Source organism: Haemorhous mexicanus, chromosome 2 (assembly GCF_027477595.1).
Source record: "Haemorhous mexicanus isolate bHaeMex1 chromosome 2, bHaeMex1.pri, whole genome shotgun sequence".
Classification (NCBI taxonomy): domain Eukaryota; kingdom Metazoa; phylum Chordata; class Aves; order Passeriformes; family Fringillidae; genus Haemorhous; species Haemorhous mexicanus.
Window position 1 is genome coordinate 4,918,814 of NC_082342.1, and position 20,357 is coordinate 4,939,170.

The 20,357-nt window shown below is 48.2% G+C and overlaps 2 long non-coding RNA genes across 2 annotated transcripts in view; one reads left to right on the forward strand and one right to left on the reverse strand.

The window, feature by feature from the left end:
• Positions 1 to 3,829: 3,829 nt before the first annotated feature.
• LOC132341030 (uncharacterized) lies at positions 3,830 to 19,931 on the forward strand. The gene is made up of 3 exons (XR_009490075.1): positions 3,830 to 3,959; positions 17,571 to 17,776; positions 19,643 to 19,931. It is a non-coding gene; the product is annotated as an uncharacterized LOC132341030 (long non-coding RNA).
• The window catches only part of LOC132341024 (uncharacterized), a 29,341-nt gene continuing 18,723 nt past the window's right edge, over positions 9,740 to 20,357 (reverse strand). Inside the window, exons 2-4 of the long non-coding RNA XR_009490073.1 lie at positions 13,841 to 13,937; positions 12,861 to 13,035; positions 9,740 to 11,116 (exon numbers count right to left, since the gene is read on the reverse strand). This is a non-coding gene — a long non-coding RNA (uncharacterized LOC132341024). The remainder of the gene's footprint in view (positions 11,117 to 12,860; positions 13,036 to 13,840; positions 13,938 to 20,357) is intronic.

Sequence of the window (20,357 nt, forward strand, 5' to 3'; positions counted from 1 at the left end):
CTGTAATGTGTCTCCTTGTTCTTCACAAAGCAGAAGAAATCCTGGAACATCTGACACTGCTAATTCTGGTGGAGGAACTGGAACGGGGGCCACAGCTGAGCAAGGGGCAACAAGGAAGTGAAAGCACTCTCCCCAAATGAGCGGCACTGTCATGTTTTTGGTTTTTTTTAGAGATGCAGGGATTTCTTAACCTTATTTTAAATAGAACTGTAGAACAACCCATGAGCTATTCTTCTCTACCCTTCCTTCTTACCCTCCTTTTTTAGGAAGCACATTAGTCTGCAGGTTATGTCTGTGTAAATACAGAGTTTATTTTCTGAAGTATTCCTAACTTTATTTCTCTTACTTTGTTCTTCTGCTTAAATCACTCCTTGCCCCCTGGTTAATAATTCCAGCTCATGGTGTCAAGTGTGGAGGCTGCAGAAACTTAGTGGTGCAAGATGATGGTGAGTGGAGGAACGTCTTGATGGGTTTCTGTTTCCACGCATGGGGGTGGTGTGGGGGTCATGCAAAACACCAAACAAACAAACAAACAAAAATTTAGCCACTAAATAATGTCCATAAGTGCCACATCTACACATCTTTACAATACCTCCAGGGATGGTGACTCCACCACATCTCGGGGCAGCCTGTTCCAGTGCCTGACCACCCTTTCCGTGAAGAAATTATTTGTAATATCCAATCTAAACCTCCGCTGGCACAGCTCGAGCTTGTTCTTCCAGGCAGCTGTTGATGGCGAGGAGCCCCGAGGAGAAAGCCCCGCAAGGCCAGGAGAGGGCACCTGGAAACAACTGTTCCGTGCACGGCTCTGCTGCTGGGCTCTTCTTTCCCCTTTTATTTTATTTTCGCCTCCCCCTCGCCCCACCTTTTTTACACAAACCCTGTGAGCCGTTTTCATCTTCCCGGGAGCTCGCAGCTTTGTGCCATCAAAGAGGAGCCCAAAGCTCCGCTCGGTGAGCGGGGAGCAGCCGGCTGCCCCTCTCCCGCCCGCATCCCCTCTCTCTCCTCCTGCCCCAAATTCTCTCCCCGGCTCCTGGCACACGCCCGTGCTCTCCCCTACGTAAACCACAGGGGAACATGCAAGTGTATTGTCACCACGCAGCAATTCAGGGTCCAGCACTTGTTCCTTTCCCCCCTCTCTCGAAAAGCTCTCCCCCAAAACATGCGGAGTTCAGTAAAAGAGCACCTGCGTTCAACCCGCGGTAGCGTTTCAAGAAAGGAGGAAAACGCCCCACCTCGCTAAGCAAGAACATCAGGCTGGAAGCAGTGCCGGGCTTGGATGACTTTTTGAGCTGCCACTACACCCTGGCTTTTGGAAAACTCGTTGGAACAGGCTGCCCGGGGAAGGGGTTGAATCATCATCCCTGGAGGCATTAAAAGACTTGTAGATGTGGAGCTTAGGGAGCTGATTTAGTGGTGGGTTTCGCAGTGCTGAGCTAATAGTTGGACTCGATGATCTCAGAGGTCTTTTCCAACCTAGATGATTCTGTGACTCTTATTCTTTGTGTTCATAATGGTTGAATGTTGCTCCCTGAAAATCCAGGTTTTCTGAAGGCTGCAAACACTGAGCCGTCAGACCTCAAATCAAAGGTGTCAGGCTGGAGAAATGTTCAGAGCCCTGCTGCACTGTGGGGTGGCAGGGGGCAACACCAATTTCAGCCAGATTATAAAGCTCCTGGCCAATTTGTTTGGAGTGAATTTTGACACGTGCAGTCACATTGCAGCATCCCCACCTTGCTTCCCTTCTGGGACTGTGAGCATCCCATAGTCTTTCCCTCTCTCACACGTGCAGAGATGGACTCTTCTCATCCCCAGTCCCCACCCGTGAGCTGTTTCCTCCTCACTTCTCGTGGGTGCTTGCAGATTGAGGCATGAAATCTCTACCAACAAATGCTTTTCACAGGCTCTGCCGTGTGGCTTTGCTGTGTACATTCAGCCCTAATTGTGTCACTTCCCTGCAGCTCCCTTCCTCAGGTGAGCATCCCTCTTAGTCAATGCATGACACACTAAACATTTCATGTGCCCAGATAGTGCTCATAGAACTCACTCACATTGTGTGTACATATTCACTTATTAAGCACAAAGGCACTGCCTGCTCTGTACTAAATTCATACTACAGACTGTGTGTATACAGGCACCTTTTCCATAAACTTCAAGTTTAAAAAAAAATTGTTTTCTTTGCACAGGCACACACGTACCTTCCTCTCTCTGGAAGAGACAAGCCTTTGTTGTTAGGCTGTCTTTGCTCCTCTGGTCTTTCTTTCCCCCCTTGTTTCTGATTCTGTTTTCTCTAATGCCTGTCTCTCCTGCTTGTTCAGGCTGTCAAGTAAAGCTGCAAGGTGCTGCAGATGTGCCACTCGAAATCACGTTTGTCCAAGGCATTTTCCTGGGGCGACGTGTGGCTTGTTAAAATGGGCTCCGTGTGTGCTCCCTCACTGAACCCCCTGCCATGTTTTAAGGGTACAAATGCAGCATTTTGACAAAAATGCTTTCCTCTTGAGGGATGCTCTGTGCTGTGCTCTGGTGGGAACTCTCCTCAGGGAGGTGCATTATCCATCCATGTAAGAGCTAAAACCTGGCAACTGCTTTTGCAGACCCCTACTGCTTCCAGGATGGACTGGATGGCTGTACCCAGCCTGCCTAAGCACACCTGTGCCCTGAGTGAGGTGCTGGGTGGTGGGGGAAGTGTTGCTCATATGCAGGAGCTGAGGGAGAAGCAGAAAGCTGGGGTACAACAAGGGGCTGCAATGATGGTGAATGATGTGTGTGGCTTGAGTGGCCAGGAGGGGTTTCAGGGTGGCTTGCTGGCATCAGCAAAGGTTTTTGGCTTTTAGAAGGGCACAGCTTGTGGTAGGGGGTGCCTGTTGGTGGGATGGGAGCCGGCAGCTGGGCTGTGCTGTGCTGCAGCATCAGGGAAAGGGGAGGTCATGGGGGTATCCCCTCACTCCCATGCTGAGCACTCAGCACTGCACACCAGCCATTCCTGGCAGGTCTCTTGCACCTCTCTGCTGCCTGGTTTGCCCAGGGCTCTCAAGGACCAGATTCCTGGGGCTTTTGCAAGTGATGGAGTGTCCCTGCCCACAGCTGCCAGTCTCTGCAGTGGGGCAGGGCCTGAGCCCTGGGCAAAGGGCATCAGCTCCACCCAGAGTTCAGCTACTTCCCCAGCTGTGCTCTGCATTTAAATAACAGCTCCCTGCTGCTCAGGGTGAATTGCCTCAGACTGAGAGACAAGACCTGTGAGGAGGTATGTGGAGGACACTGAGAAGTGTTGGCTTTATGGGATTTGACTTGTGCAAAGCCAGCTTATGTCTTTGCATACTTGAACAGTAGTGGTGACCTGTCCCAGTGCTAAGGTAACACGAATCAAAAAGAGCTGTGCCAAGTGTCTCCATCCCTCCTCCTGGTCTGCATTGACCCTAAATGCATCCACGTGTTGTGAGAGGCTCCACTGAAGCAGATGAACAGATATTAACTCACCTGAAAGGGATGTGGTGCAATGTGATGTGGTGTGGGAGGGAGTCCTGACTCTGAGGATGTCTCTGACCCCTCTGGGGAAGGCACAGCCAGGCTCTGTGCTGCCCCTAAGGGTGGTAGCACCTTGTGCTAAGTAACATTTTCACCATGAGAGTGATACTGGGGGTGAGCCTTTGAGTAAAATGCATTCAAAGGTACTGGCTTGTCCCTGCAGTGCTGTACCAGCACCACCCTTGGTGCTCAACCCAATTTCCTCCCCTGCTCCAGGTCTCAGCCTGCTGGGTGTCTCAATGGGGTTAGGGTCCTAAACAGGTCGTGTGCTCTTCACCTTTTTATATTTATTCTTTTCTCTTCAGAACAGACATGAGGCAATAAGCAATTTCCAGCAGATGTACTGTGCATCCTTCATGGTCTCCTCGGGACAGCTTTCTCAGAGAAGTGACACCAGTGCTACTTCCAGTTCTATTCTTTGTCCCAACCTAATGGTGAGTCACAACAGTTGTATTTATGTCTAACAGAGCCAGGTTTTGCATAAGCTGTTTTATTTTTTAGTGAGCTCTCTCATCTGCTCAGTCAGGCGATGGCAGCTGGTGCTACCACGATGGGGAGAATCTTCAGCTGGCTTTGCTCTGCCTCTCCTTTCTTGTGTACACTAAAACAATGGCTCTGGCTCCCCACCCCCAGCAGCTTGCTGACCTGGAGACCTCTGGGCATAAACAAAGCGCAGTGTTAGTGGAAAATTGGTGCAGCCCCCAGAAGGTCCTTAGGAAACACGTGAGCCTGGATGGAGCCAGCTGTTCTGTGTGGGAAGGCCAGCAGCTAGCCCAGATGATGCAGAGCAGAAAGGCAAGCCAGAGCTGGAGCATGTTATTTGTCTTGTGGCAGAGAAGATGAGTGCCTTGGGCTGCATGGGGGTCGATGGTGCTCGGCTGTGTTTTGTGGAGAGACCTTCAAGGCAAGCTGAAAGAGCTGTAGATGTCGGGTCTTGGCAAAAGGATGTTGCAAAGCCCACAGCCCCAGGGGGCTCATGGGGCAGCATGTTGCTCTTTTAACCATTAGCTGAGTCTCTGCAGAGGTTTCCTGTCACCTGCAGTTTTATGTTCAGGGGGAAAGGTACAAACCCAGTACATGGGCATTTGCAATTGCTGTCTGGTATACAGCTCCTCCCTTTGCTTCTGGACTGCCATTGTGGGACAGAAAAGCATTCAGGCTACCCAAGGAGAGAAAATCTCTTCTGTACAACCCCCGCACCCTGAGGAGGTGATTCAGATTTGAAAGGTTGTTTCTAACATAATCTTTCTTCTAGGGTCCGGTTGGGTGTGACTGCGGGTGCTGTCAAACACGTGTGTTAAGCGGGGTGATTCGTTGGTGCTAACGGGGAGGCTGCAGCTTTTCAGCCTCCTTAGGAAATCCAGTTAGGCTCTGCATGTGTGTTTTGGGGGTAATCTGGTTCACACACTGAAAGCCCTCCCTCATACCACTGCCACGGCTCTGAGGCTCAAAGCAGAGGGTGAGGCAGCATCCTCTTTGTGAAGTGAGTTGAAATGGTTCAGCTTCCCTTCAGAAGTTTCTGGGTGACCAGCCATGTTAACACAGCTGCAGCTGTGTCTCTGCAGGGATGTTGTTTTTACAGGCTGAAACCAAGAACAATTCCCTCAAAGATGCACTGAGGATAAAAGTGATTATGTGGTAAAGATCAGTGTTGTCACTTGAGCGGTGCTTTGGCTCAGACCTCTCCCCTCAAAACTGGAGAGCTGTAGGATCAAAGCTTAATTTAGGCTAAAAGAGAGCCCCTGGAGGTGATTTAGTCCAATCCCCAATGAGCCCCAAATGCCATGGGTAGACTGTAAGGCATCATCATGTTTCTGAGTAGAGAAACTTTGAAAATAAATCCTGGCTAATTGGGGTTAAGTGGGACTTATGTAGTAATATAAGAGGGGCCAGAGGTTTGGCTGGCTGAGGATCACATCCAGACTCTTGTAGGCCCAAGTCACCCTCCAGAACTGTGGTGGTGCTGGTCCAAGCATGATGCCTCAGTTCATTATGAATAATTCTGCTGCCCTCACCACTCCCAGCTATGTCTGTCTGGGACAGTGTGCTCTGTGCCCATCATCATGGCTGTGCTTTCCCAGCTTGGGCTGGATAAATAATGGCCTCTTTGTCCCTCTGCAGTGACTGTGTGGCAGAGCAGTGCAGGAGGCACAAGAGCTGCTTCCCCTGCTGGTTTGATCCTGTGAAAGGGTGGTAGAAGCATGGTGTGTGGGGCAGGCATGTCGGGACATGGAAGCTGTGAGGAGGTCACCACTGATGTTCTGTGGCTTTGCATGGGTGGTGGTTTTGCTTTGCTGTTGCTGCTCCCTTCTCCTGGTGGTGTCTTGGCACCCCTTTTGCAGCCAGGGGAGGAAAGGAGAGCGCTTAGAAACCTGCCTCTGTGCAAAGCAAACACTCCAGCTAGCTAGAGGCAGTTGTGTCCTGTCTGACCCTTGGTAGGAGGTGCATCTCGTGGCAGAGAAGGTTAATGCATCCAGCATTTCTGCTCTCTGGATCCCAGAGCACATATGCATGGAGCCCAAACCCTTCCCCAGACCTCCCAGGTTTCCATGAGTTTGCAACTGTGCTTCCTGCTACTGGTTGGTGTGGACGTATGAAAGGAACAAATGTTGGCTGTTATTTAGCACTTCAGTCAGGTCGTGCTGCAGCCAGGAAGTGCCATGGCCTGTAATGGAGAACATATGGGATCTCACACAAACACCCTCGCTCCCTCTGTCCTGCTTCCCTGCCTGTACAATGGAAATAACAATTCAGTACCTCAAAGAAGGGCAGCGGGCCTTGCTTAAATTGGTTTGTGTAACGCTCACAGACATTCATGCAGGAGGGGTGGCAGGAGAGTGTTGGGTTTTTTAGTGGCAGCAGCACTGCCAGACTGTCTTCTTCCCTTGCTCCCAGTGGGAAGGAGATGCTGGGTGGCCTGTTTGGATGGCAGGCATTGGAGAGGTCCCTGACCACACAGGGATCTCTGGGGGCCCTGCTCTACCAGATGGGGCCATTGCAGCAGGGTGACCTGTCTGTGCCCATCTGCACAGCAGCTACACCAGAGCCCTTGTGTGACACTACTCAGGGCAAGATCAGTCCCACCCAGGGGGGTGTTGGATGGTTTCTCTATCCCTGCAGCCATCTGTATCTGTTTCTCAGTGGTTGTGAGGAAAACTGGATCCCTCCCATGCAGACATCCTTGCACATGCGTGCTCTACATCAAATGCTTGCTCCAAGAGATATGAGTAGCATGGAAAAAAGTCATCTTGGAAGACTATAGGAATATTCCCCCCAGATAGTAACACAAAGTAAAAGCCAAGAATCTCTTTGTTTATTTTTTCCTCTTCCTCCTCCTTATTTTTTTTTATGTGAGAGTTTTTATTTTGCCGAACTTATCTTTATCTTAGAGCTGGTCTTAAAAAATGCTTTTCCTTTTCCACACTGACCTTTCTGAGGCAGACAAAAGGAACAACCTTTAGAGAAGAGGGCTGGTTAAGCCAGAAACCCTTTCTTCCTTCTCTTCTTCCTCCTGAGCCTCAGAATGAAGGCACTGTGTCTTCATTTCCTCCATCCTTCTCTTCTGGTGTTGATTTCTAGAGAAGGAGATGGGCTCCTTTCTGCCGCGTGGCTGACAGGTTCTAACACACACACAGAGTCCCTCCCTGTGTTGGTTGATGTTTTCTTGGTCTCTTTACTCCTTCTGAGCCCAACACACTGATGAGATGAGCTTGAGGTTCAAGACCTTTCAGGAATGAAAGTCTGGGCTGGTGTAACACAGGAGGTCCTCTCCAGTCTTCAGTGGTAGGGGATGTAAGAAGCCTTCCTGGTGCCCAAATCCACCTGAAAAGCAGGGTGGCTGAGCTGGACTGTGACCCGTGGTGTGTGCATTTGGTCAGAGACTGTCTCCCCCCCATTTCAGCATGGCCTGAAGAGCTGGAATTGTGAGCACATCACACAGAAATTTCCATAAAACCCCAGCTGCTGCTACCTGGCCAGGGAAAATAAATGTCTGGGAGAGCTTCTGGGGCCAAGAGAGCAAAAGAGGGTCCCCAGCACCATCTGAGAGGCAAGGATGGGGTCAGCACTGTGGCTGAACTCATCCTGCAATCCTGTGCTGTAGCTGGTGAAAATCTGTCAAAGCTGAGATGCGCTGAGCAAACCAGCTCACCAGTAAATGAAGTGGCATTTTGCCAGAGAAATTTTTGCTCAGCAGAAACCGTGTGGCTGCATCTGATATGGACTCTGTAAATGGCCATTAGGCTGTTGCGGATGAGAATGATATAATTGAATCTAAGGAAAAGGTTTAGGAGGGAGTAAGGTTTAGAAGGGAGTAAACTTTTTTTTTGCATAGTTTCCCAGAATGACTCTTTCTTTTTTTTCCCTCTTCAGTTGGTAGCTGAAAATGTCAATAGGATGTAGTTAATACCTGGAGACAAAAATAAGAACTAAGGGAGGGCAAATGAGAAGGAAAACTAGAGATGTCCATCTTCACTAGAGCTGGGCATATGTAGCAATAAACGCTCACAAAATGTGCTTGTGAATAAAACATGCAGCCTGTCTTCCTTAGCGATTGTGACCCATTTTATTCCCAAACACTCTGCTGAAAAAGAATTTTCTACCCACAAAGATGTTCACGAAAGCAAGCTATCTTTTGGAGTAATGTGAATAAATATAATTGAATTCTCAGGCTGGTGTTTATTCTCAAAGCCAGGCTGAAGAGCCCTATCAGTTGCATAATAGGCTCGTGGAACAATCCGGCATGATTGCAAATAACTTGCAATGAGGAGGGGATGTCACCTAACCAGAGGCGACTTAGGATGAATTACATGACCAATGGCACAACATAAATGCTGAGTGAGGAGTAGGATATTTTCAGCAGAAGGGTTTCAGCTCAGCCATATGTTAAAATGCCTTCACACAAAGCACTTGTCACAGCCACTGGAGAAGCGAGCCCGCCCGTGAGCAGCCAGGCTGCCGGCTGATAACGCGGGGACAGATAGCGGCGCTGCGTTTGTCAGAGGATTTATCTGCAGTGAGCAACTTGATCAGCTTTAATCATATGTGACAGCAATGTGAGGTCTGAAGTTGTGGTCAATCAGTTTGAATTAATCCCTCCATCAATGTCACTGAACCGAAGATCAGGGCAAGTTGGTGTTGTTTTCTCACTTAGCCCATTGCCAGCAGGAATGGCTCTCCCTGCCTGCAGGTGATCCCACCTTTCCTGCATGGCCTACATTTCTCTGGGTGAGCCTTCCCTGGCCATCAGGGGTGGAGATGGAAATGAGTTATTGGTTCACAGAGAGTTTGTTCACCCCTGGCTATTGCAAAGTCCTCTTCAGTGGGTTTTTCATTTTTTTTTTCCATGTGTAGCAGCAAGTTGTATTTCCATATGCCCAAAATGCCTGGGCTTTCCCAGCATCTCCCAGATGGCTATTACACATTAAACTATAATTGCACTGTCAGGGAGTTTTCCTTTCTGATGGTCTGCCAATGCGTTCCTTTTCAAAAAATTCTATCTATTGAGGTTAGCAGCTCGGGCAGGAAACAATCCAGACAAATGCAGGCTGCCCCATCTTCGGGCCAATTAATCTGAACCAGATATCCAGTGAGAGGGTGACGGTGGAAACGCTGACTGAGAACTGTGGGGAGCACAGGGCAATTTAGCTGGGCTGTAAACTTGCAATTGAGATGCTTGGCAGCATCACTCAGTGATTATGGGCTCTGGAGAGGGCACAGGAGGACTCTGCTGCAGTGGGCAAGCGAGGATGGGGTTTACGGGCAGCAACTACAATGCTGTTGTCCTTCAGGCATGCCAAGGCCAGCTCTGTATTGACAAACTGCTGAGCATTTCTGGAGGGAAGGCCAGTGAAGTGCCAGGCTGGAGTAGCATTCCAGTGGGAATAACCTGTTGGCAAAGTGCAGGAGAGGAGCCTGCATTGCTCAGACCCAGGAAGCAGTTTGCTGTGCAGCACAGCACCAGCTAAAGTTGCTTGGTGATGCAGAGAGCACCTGCATGGAGAAATTAATGGAATATTAAGAACACCACTTTTCAGGCAGAAACACTTCTAGGAAGCTGGGTGGCTGCCTGGATAGGGCAGGGGGACTGCAGCAGAGTCCATGGATTGGGAAGTTCTGAGCAATTCATTCCTCTGCTCTGGAAACTCAGCAGTATGTAGTGACTGGCAACTCCTGGCAACCCCATGGCAGGACAATAAATTAAGAAAACAAAGTCTAACTTAAAACATGGCAAAGCAAAGAGGCAAAGCCATGTATTTCATTTTTTTTATTCCATCTATGAGGATTTAAGACCTTCTGGCTTAGAAAGAAATGAAAAATTGCTCTGAATGTTTCATTTTGACAATACTGAAATGAAATCTTTTGGCTGCCTGAAGAGTTGCTTGGTCATTTCGCTCCCCCTTTTTTTTATTTCCTTTTATTTTTTTAAATATCAACCTATCCAGGCTGTGACAAGCTATGAAGATTTTGGTGCCATCAGCTCTGCATATGTGTCAGAAAAAAGCATTGCCAGTTGTAGTCCAGTGCAGAGTCAGGTGATCAAGGAGATGTCATGGGATGGGGGCATGAATTTCTCCAAGGAGCACCATGAAGTCTGTGATCAGGCTCATAGTAATGAATGCTAACCAAATGAGGAGGAATGTGTATAGGAAAAGTTTGATAGAGAGGTCTAAGAGAAGGAGACTACCCTGAAATAATAATTGCCTTTTCAATACAGGCTGATTTGGAAAAAAAAAAAAGAGTTTTTACTCATTCTCTCTCCCTCTACCCTCCTTTCCCCCGTTTGATTTGTAGTATAATACAAATAGCACAATATCTATAAACCCTCTCTCAGTAGTGCCATTCCTGACCCTACATGAGAAAAAAAACCTCAAAGTAACAGAAAACCTTAGGCAAAAATGTTCAGGAATGGATAGCATGTGATATTTTGTATAGATTTTAGTCCTTCTAGATGAGTTATATGAAAATGAATTGGATGCAGCAGAGAGGTCAGCAAAAGCTGTTGTTAAAAGCTACTCTCTTTCAAGATACATATAAAACCCCCCATACAGAGTCCCTTTATGAAACATACAGCTGAAATGATAGGAGCTGCTATCCAAATTGCAAACGGTGCACACAGTGGGTCAGGAGAGGTGTGACCAGAGGAGAGAGTAACTAAGTGCAAGCACAGGAGGCCACTGCAGAGCAGGGAGGGAACTGCATCATTTTGGGCAGAAAAGCCGCAAAAGTGTCACAGAAGCAGATAAAGGAGGATGTAAGCAAACATCAAAGAAGGGCTTGTAGCACTGCTTTAGAGAGTTTTAGGGGAAGCAATCCTGAAAGAGTGACTGGGAAATCTCTCTTTTGTTTCCCTTCTGTGTTTAGGGAAAACAGGCTTTACCACTGCAGGCATCCACAGTTCTGCCAAGGAGAGAGGGAAGTGCCCTGCTGCAGGACAGGCAGTGAGGACACAGCACCAGGCATGGGGTTTGCAGAGGGGCAGCCAGGGCACTCGTTTTCTCTCTAATCCCCTGTTCCCCAGTTGCTCAAAATGCTTGTCTTTCAAGCAGTAGTCATTATTCCAGCCTGGCTCTGTGCAGGAAGGAGGCTTTCCCTGGAAAAGAAATGTGGTTCGACCAATTAGGAAGAAAGTAGTGATGTTCTTAGCAGATTTTTGGCCAAAACCCCAGAGAACGAAAGGCTGAAATTAGACAGGGAAGTAACCTCTGCAATGAAGATCTCTCTCAGCTTATGTCTACAAAGTTGACTTTTTCTTGAGCACATTTTGATTGCTTTAAAGTCATGTACTGTGCGTGCACTGTACTTTTTTCTGTGGCCAAGCTCTCAAAGTGAGCATCTGAACAAGGCTTTGCAGTCTGCATGAGTGGCTGATTTCCCTGCACAGTGACAAGTCTGGTTAAATGTATCATGGGCTGAGCAAAATGCAGACAGAGCCCCAGCCTCACCCCCTGCCAAGGCTGGAGAGAGGCAGAAGACCCTGCACTGCAGCTCCTTGGTGGAGCTCCCAGGGATGGGGCAACCACAGCTTCTCTGGGTGACCTGTTCTAGTCCTTCACCACCCCCACAGTAAAGAATTTCTTCCTAATATCTAATGTAAACCTGCCCTTTTTCAGTTTGAATCCATTCCCCCTTGTCCTGTCACTACATGCTCTTGTACAAAGTTCCTCTCCATCTTTCTTGTGGGCTCCCTTTAGGTATTGGAAGGAAGGATGTGAGGTGGACAAGAGACACAAAGCTCTGGGAAGTGGTGAAACATGAGGGATATTCTGCTTCTTGAGCAGAGAGACATGATGTCCACAGCTACTTCTGGTATGCAGCAGTGCTTCAGAGACATGCAGACTAAAATTCCTATCTTCCCTATGTTTTTCTTCAAAAAAGATAATCAACAAAATTAAAACAAGCCTTCCCTTCCTTTCAAACTAGAGATAAAATGTTGGATGCAGCTCCCCACAGACAGCAGCTTTGTGCAGGTGGCCATCACCAGCCCCTGGGCAAGAGGGAGGAGGGTCTCTAGCCCCACAAAGGGATTTCTGGGTATGACAAGGGGGGACTCTCACAATCTCAGCTTGCTTTTGGGCTGTATGCAGAGGTGTGTGGAGAGGGAAGGTGGGTGCCTTCAGTGGCATTTTTGCCAATTTCACATTTTTCCTGCCCAATAAGTCAGCAGAGAAATCCCTACTAGGGCCAGTCTTTCTGGATCTCTTGACCTCTTCCCTTCCACAGCCCACTGCATCCTCCTTCCCCCACGGGCAGGGGTACAGCATCCTCAGAGGGCTGAGCAGCACCTCAGGACCTGTGGGAGGTCAGCCTGAGGGCCTCTGTACGTGCTGCAGCCCTGCTCTGGCTGCAGAACAGAGAGGGTAACAGGAGCTGGCGGTGCCATGTCTGTCATCCCCTGGGATGGGAAGCTCAGCCTGAACCAAAGGGGCCATTTAGCATTGTGAATTATTGAGTGCTTTGCAATGTGGAGGAGCTGAGTGAGTCAGCTGAGGTCGGGCAACCTGTGCTCCATTTTTAGAAACATGGGCTGACCAGGGGAAAAAAACCACCCCTGCAGCCCACCAAAGCTGCTCTGTCCCTTGCAGCCATGTGGGGATGATGGGGGGGTAGGTGGGAAGTGATGCTGGGGGTCTCACTGGTGGCAAAGGGGGAAGGGATGCACTCTCCCTCCAGGGATGGAGAGAGGAGACTGGGCAGTGAGCTGTGAGCACACTGCTGGTGCTTAATATTTATTAACGACTTGGAAAAGTGGGGGAAGCAGTGAAGCAGCAAGTTTTGCAGATGGCATGAAATAATTTAGGATAGGGAAGACTGTGAAGGCACCCAGTGGGACTTACCCAAGGTAAGGGGCAGGTGACCCTTGCTGCTGACACACATGGTGGGGAAGGCTGCCTCGATGGCACTGCCATCTCTCTGGGTTCTCAATCAACCACAGCTGCCTGGGTGATGGTGGGGGGAGGCTGTGTGTCGCCACACACAGCTCACTGGAAACATCTGCTCAGCCTGCAGCAGCTGGCTCAGAAGAGAACAAAATGGCTGGCTATATAAAGAACAGCATTAAAAAAAAAAAAAAGCCATGCTGAAAATATCACCTTTCTGCTGTCTAGGCAGAGCAGGTGAATTATGGACTGGAGACATTCTCTTGTTGCACGAGTAACAGATGAAGGATGTGGAGCAAAATTGAGCAGAGAAACTGATGGATGCAGAGAGGCTGAAAATAGTGACTGTCTTGTTCCCACCTGTATCAGGAGGATTGAGGTGAAATGTTTGAAAAACAAAGACAAACCAGTTTATCCCCCTAAATGAGCCACAATCAAAGAGACATCCGTGGACACTGATGGCCGAAATGGCTAATGTGGGCAAAAGGATGGAGTCTTTTCAGCTGTGTAGCATCAGCCTGGGGGATGAGAGTGCAAGATACATTGTGCACACCACAAGTCCAGCATGATTCAGGGTAGGGCTGTACATGTAGGTGAATCACAAACATTCCTGTTTTGTGCTGGGGTTAGAATTTTGGCAGGGCAGGTTGACTGGGCTGTAGCTCCAGAGGGTTGCCCTCGAGGCTCCCTGCAGCTCTTCCCTGAGGCTTGACAGTGGTCACAGTGCAAAGGTGATGCTGAGCTGGGAAGGAAGGTAAGTGGTCCCCCCAGGAGGGTGAAACCATCAGCCAGCATGTGGGACCCATCTGATTTCTTCACAAAAGAGGGCTGAGGTGCTGAACTGTGCCACCCACAGCAGTGGGGGAAAGAGGCAGAGGGGATGGGGGCTTACATTGAAATGTCTGCCAATTCTTGCTTCTCCTTACCTATAGTCTTACCTATTCACTGGCACCCAGGACTGAAGTTTGGTCTTCCACCTGCACCAGGGGTGAAGAATCTCTTTGCCCCATAGCTTTCTCTGCTTAGTGCCATTGTCTGCAAGATAAACACAGAGCACAAAAGTTGTGCCTTGGCACCTTATTGGGTAAAAATGCAAGGTGGAAATAGCTTGTCTCAGAGACACACATATTCATACTGCTGGAAAGGAGCTGCTTCTCACCTAGGATCTTAAAGCAGTGGGACTGTAAACAGCATTTGGTCCCTTGCACAGGTCGTCTTCACTCCTCTAGAGCAAGGCAGGGGGAGTCATCTCTCATCATGGACACTCGTGGCACCACTTGGTAAAATTCTTCCAGGGTGGTTAGTTAAATCACTCAAGCAAGACAAGCCTCTGCCTCTGATACAGTTAGGAAATGTGACCTAGTTAAGACCAGACGTTTTTGAGTGCGATGAAATGGAAGCGACTTGCACTCGCTGAAAATTGACACCAGAAATAGAGTGTTTGCTGCTCTCCTGGCCAGCAGAGCACCGAGCCCACACCGTGTTTGGTGGGTCCTGCACGGGGCAGGACCCTGCCACAGCAGCCCTATCCCAACCCTGTCCTTCTCTGCGCTGTCATTGTCCCACCAGGCACCAGGGACCCCCACAGCCCCAGCCATTCCCCCTCTGCGCCTCGCTCTCCTCCATGAAATCCAATTAAAGGGTGAAATGAATTTTGGAGTGACTGCTACAGGCTGTGCATGTCTGTGCATGGAGGAGGGGGTGGAAAAGGCCTGTCTGCTGGTGCTGGAGCAGCAGAGAACTGGCTCTGGTCTCGTTTTAAGCCCAGCCCCACCGAAAAGCTGCTGCCGCAGCTGCAAGGGAACTATAAACGTACCATGCAATAACGTTATCGCTTTGATGGATGCTGGAGAGGGTTTGAATGCCTTTTCTTTTTTTTTCTTTTACAGTGTGGCCTTGTACCTTGCAGCTTCCTTTGCTGTAATGTGCTGGTTTCTTTTGTAACTCAAATCCTGCCTCCTCCTCTCTTTTGATCGGCCTAATACCTTCGTTTGCTGCCCCTTTTCTGGAGGAAAAAAGAGATGCTCCACTATTTGGGGGGAAAAAAAGCCTTTGTGCTATCCTCTTGCTGTGCCCTGAGCAAGTTTGTCTCTCCAACACAGATTGGCACAGAGGTGTCCAGAAAGGAGCACCAGTGCAGTCTGTCCAAGTGCCTGGAGCTCTTCTCTTGAAGAGGAACTGGCCTCGTGGGGACTGCAGGCTCCTTGGGAGGGAAAACAAACTTCTTGGTGCTGAAAGTCATTGGTTTTGGCATTTTCTTTCTCAGAAACAGTTTCCCTTTTGACAGAGCTACACTTGGGGCAGTCCACTCAAATGCTCTGCTGATGTCTTGGACCCTCCAAGGGGCTGACACAAGACTTTAGGAGTGCACCACAATGATGTGACCTCGAATTGCCATTTTAGGAGGGTTCTGCAAATGGCCGGACAGGCTGATGCAATAGGTCCTTTCCCAGAAGGTTCCCCTCCATCTTCCCTCACTTCTCAGCAGCTTCCCTCCATCCCTCCCTCCCTCCCCTGTGCACCCTCAGGCTGTGGAGCTCACTCCTGCCAATTCGCACAGAGGCCAAAATCACAGAGGGGATTGCAAAGCAATCAGGTTCAGAGGAGAAAACTCCCTGAAGGCTATGAACATTGCAGGCACAGCCTCTGGCTCGGGGAGTTGCTACGCTGTGGAGTGCCAGAGGCTGGGAGGGTCCTCTGGGGAAAGTCACACTCCACGCCTGTTGTGGCTTTTCTGCACTTTTCCCTTGGACATCTGCTCCTGGCCACTGCTGCAGACAGTGTACCAAGCTGGATGCCCACCAGTCTGGTGAAGGGTGGTCCTTATTACACCCTGCACTTCTGTAGTTCTCATATTTTGTTTGTCCTCCTTATTCCATCTCTCTGGCTGTTTCCCTGATAGGAAGACTTCTCTTTCCCACTTGGCTCTGGCCCTGTTCTCATCTTAGACAATTTGTCTCAACACTCAGGCCTTGCTTGGCTTCAGCTGTGGGTGACTCATTCCCTGTGCCTTGCCTCAGTCCCACCTCTTGGCTGTCTCTTGGACATCTGCTGTGCACTGCATCATTCAAACAGCCTGCCTGCCGACACAGCTCTGTGCCCTCACACAGCCCCTTGACAGCAGAAATTTGCCTTCCCTGGAGAGCTGAGGCCTGTCCAAGGGCACAGTGGGCTCTCCAGTGGATAGCATCAACAACTAGGCATTAGTGCAGTCCTCTCAGCCTAAAGATAACTTTATCTCCCAACCAGCCTGGAGTTGTGAGTGCAGGAGAGGGATGGAGCAGCAGAAGCTCCTGCTGTGCTCACCAGGCTGTCCCTGGGTACCCACTTAAAGGATTTTTGAGCTCATTGGGTGTAAAAAGCCATGCACAGCCAGAGACCTGCTTGCATTGCTGCCCCATAGCTCCCTCTCTACTCTTGCACCCATGTCCAGAATGTGCCTTGCTCAGCATGCTCTGACTGCCTCTCTTTCCTCATCGCCTGCCCTGCTGCAGGGCAGAACAACTTTTGTGATGAATTCCCTTCTCATGGGAGAAGAAGGAGGAGGAGAGCTGTTTTGCTCAACCTGAAGCCCTGTGGAGAAGGGCTGCCCCATCCCTGTTTGTTTCACAAACTGGGCTTCCCAGAGACCCCAGTTCCACAGGGGCAGAGAGAGCTCATTTTAGAGGGATGCATTTGTGCCCAAAAAGATGGAGTAAGAGTATGATTCCTTTTAGTCTTACTCCCAAGATTGCTTGTAGGGTTTAGGAGTAAGATGTTGCTGGTTGTCAAGGCTATAAAATCTAGCAAAAGTAGAAGGTTGAATTTCAGGCCAATATCATTAGCCTAGACAAAATTTGATGAATGTGTTCTCTTTGTTCCCTCCTCTCCTAAAATGAATTCAGACCAGGCCAGTGCTTCCTTCTTGGTGAGGGATTTCTGAGGTTCTGACTCCATGGAAAGTTTGACTGGTGTGGGTGTGTGGCCAGTTTTTGAAGTCAGCATTTGTTGAGGGTTTACTCAGTGCTTGGAATATAAAACTGAACAAAGCATATACATTCAGTTGCTGTGCTGAGAGTAAAGGCTTTATGTGTGTGCTGTGTGTTCAAACACACAGGAGGTTCTCTGCTGCTGCAAACCCAAACCAATTGGCTGAATTAAATACAAAGATTTGCACTTAAGAAACTCCCGTGCAGATTTGCAATTGAATAAGAACTGTGCTGAGAAGAGACAAAACCCAGGTGCATTTCCAATGAAAACTTCCTCAGCTACTTAATGTCAACAATAATAATTCCTGTTATAGGTGCCTTTCACCTTGAAGCCTCTACAAACGCTGTGTAGGTCTGTGTGTGCATTTGATCGTTTGCCCAGCAATGAAGGGGAGGCTCTGGTGTGGGATGAGCAGCCATACTCTGTTATCTACAGTGCCCTTGGGCTCCTTCTCTTTTCTGAGCACACAACAGCAGTGCTGTTAGCTCTCTAATTTTCTCCTCCAACCTCCTTCCCCCGCATTTCTCCTCCACATCCCTCCTTGCATCCCTTGCTCCCACTCTTGCCCTTCTGTGCTGTGTTTCCTGTTCCTGGACAGCCCTCCCTCCCCTCAATCTGTGAGTGCACTATCACTCTGCCTTGGCAGTCCGCTGCAAAACTGTCCTCCTAAAGCACTCCCCCTTCTTTTCTCTCCTCCAGACTCCTCTGAACTTGAACTCTTGAATTTTGGTTGGATTTGCATGCCATACCTGTTCTAACTTGCACGCAGCCTGGGACAGCAAAGGTGTTTTATCTACGGTGACAAATTGCTGTGTAAAGTTACAGTGTGACATGAAGAGAGCAACCACCCTGATGGTACTGCAATCTGAGAGACATAATATGCAGAAGAGGCAAAGAAAACAAAGGTCAGTGGTGTTTTATTAAATCTGAAAGCAAAGAAATGTACATAAAAGGTGTCTTTAATGCTTTGCATCCAGATGCTTTCTGAGATCATCTGCCCAGTCTCCTGTTACAGGCAGAGGAAGGACAAACTTCCTTGTCCCTCAGGGGTGCTCAGAGCATACTGATGGTAAGAACCACCTAGCAAACTTCCTCCAGGCTGAGGCTGAGGTTCCCACCTGCCAATTCTACCCATGGTTCCATTTAAACTGTTTTAAGTGAGGACTTCAATGTTACATGCCTAACCTCACCTAGCTGATCCTCTGCCATACCTGCTCACTTTAATTTTTGCTTCTGGTCTGGGCTTCTTCATATTTCAGACGACCTTACAAAAGTGGGTATTGCATGAAGTGCTGAGCAGTTAGCAAGCAAGCTGCTCTGAGCTGCTGTTCACCACCTACCTGATACTTGCACATCATGGTTTTTCACCCTTTCCAAGCCCAAGCTTCATCTCTAGCTCTTCAGTACAGAGAAGAGTCACAAAAAGATATCAAAAGAGTAATTTATGATGTGCCCATGGAGCACCTCGCATTGTAGGAGCCAAGTCTTTATGTGCAGTGCCTCACTTCTGCATTAAAACATTTGGATAATGTGCGATCTCTCTGAACCCCAGGCAGGAGCAGAACTGATCTCAGTGCAAAGGGCAGCTTGGAGTCTTTGGCCCATTTCTCCACAGACATGCTGGATGATCTGACTCATGTGGCTTGTGTCCATTAGAAACAGGCTTGGGATTGTCCTCACCAATTTCTTCAACAAAATGGGCCAGAAAGTACCCAGGGGGACAGCACCAGGCCTTGGCTGTGAGTTCTTCTAGTCAGCAAAATAAGAAAGACCAATTTTTTTGGTTATTCAGCTACTCAAAGGTAGCTGAATGCCATCAGTGTGAAACCTTAGGTGGTTGAACAAGATAGGCACATGAGGACAGTGGAAAATAGGGACCAAAAGGGACCTTTTGGACCATATTGTCCAATCCCCTGCTGCTTGGGGTAGCTGTGGTAAGGAACTGCCTCGCTTCTGCATTGAAACACGTTGGGTTTTTTGTCCCCTTAAAAATCTCCTGCAAGTCAATCCCAGAGATGCACTTCTTGGACAGTCAGGTCCTTCTTCTAATTTCCAGCTGAAATGTATTCCTGGCAAATTTATAGGCACTTGTTCTTCTGCCAGCACTGCCCTTTCACTCAAATAGCTCTTCTCTCTTCCTGGTACTTCCCTCCAGGGTATTTGTAAGCAACAAATATATCTTTTTCCAGCCTGTATTTTGCTAGACTCAAGAAACCAAGCTCATTTAGTCTCTTCTTGTGGAAGAAAGCTTTCTCCTCCCAGGTCATGACAAGAGAGAAAGGCACAAAAAAGGGCAATTTTAAATTAATTCATCTTTTATATGGACATACAATATTCTGTACTTCTGTGATGGCATTAAAATCTTGCTATTTCTATTAGAAATCCCTCATCTGACATGTCTTAGGCTCACATTTGTCTTTCTCACATCTGCATGCTACTGCCAGCTTACAGACATTTGATCAGCTCATGCGCTCAGGTCTTTCTCCTCCTCTGTCACTTCCAACTGATGAGCTCCCAGCTGGTAGCAGAAATTCTCATTATTACTCCCTCGGGGCACGACCTTGCATTTTGTACTATTAAATCTGATGCCATCTCTATTGCCTCTGTCCCTTTTTCGTAGGAAAACTGCTCTGATTAGTCACCATATAATGCCTTAGAGAACTAAAGTCATATTCACTATATTTTTATTTTTAGAAACTGTTTGCTGTTTCAGTATTTTCATTCAATGAATGATGCTGATGTCTCTCTGTATTACCACTTCTCTCTAACAGAAACTCCAGGCTGATCTGCAGAAGGGCAGAAAAAAATTGCCTTCCAGATGAAATATATGGCAAGAAGAGCTATATTTCCAAACAATTTCAGGGAAATAATTTTGTAAGTTATTTGTCACTCTGCTGCACAAAATGATCAGACACACTGCCCAATCAACAGCAAACCAGAAACTAACAGGTATGAAAATGTTCTGTTTTATCTAACTATTTTTCCAGTGATCCAGATTTACTGTGAGTAAATTTACTGCATCTTGCTGCTGGGATGCAGCTCTCATCTACAGAGCTGTCAGAGTGATGGCTCCCAGCACTTTGGGTTTTAACCATTAAAACTATTTTTATGATGTTCAAAATACTTCAGAAACAACTGCTGTTATTGCCTAATTTTTGTGCCTAATTACTGTGGCATTGGGTAGCTTATGAAGATCTGTGATGGTGATGAGAATTCATTTACTCTAACCTCTCATTTTCAATTACAAATAATGCTGTGTGGAGATCATTTTGCCCAGAGAAGGTCTAGTGTAATTTAAAACACTCCCCACATCCTTAGGATGCTGCAGCCACTCTGAAGTGTCTGACACTGCTGGTGCTTTATGGAAAAATGTATTTCAGAAAATAGCTGGGGAGAGGTGCCCACAGAGGTACTGCAGAATTTTATTTCCCACGTCTAGGTTGTCTGGTGGATGTTTGTGAAGTGTTTCACAGGGCTGTGAGCCCT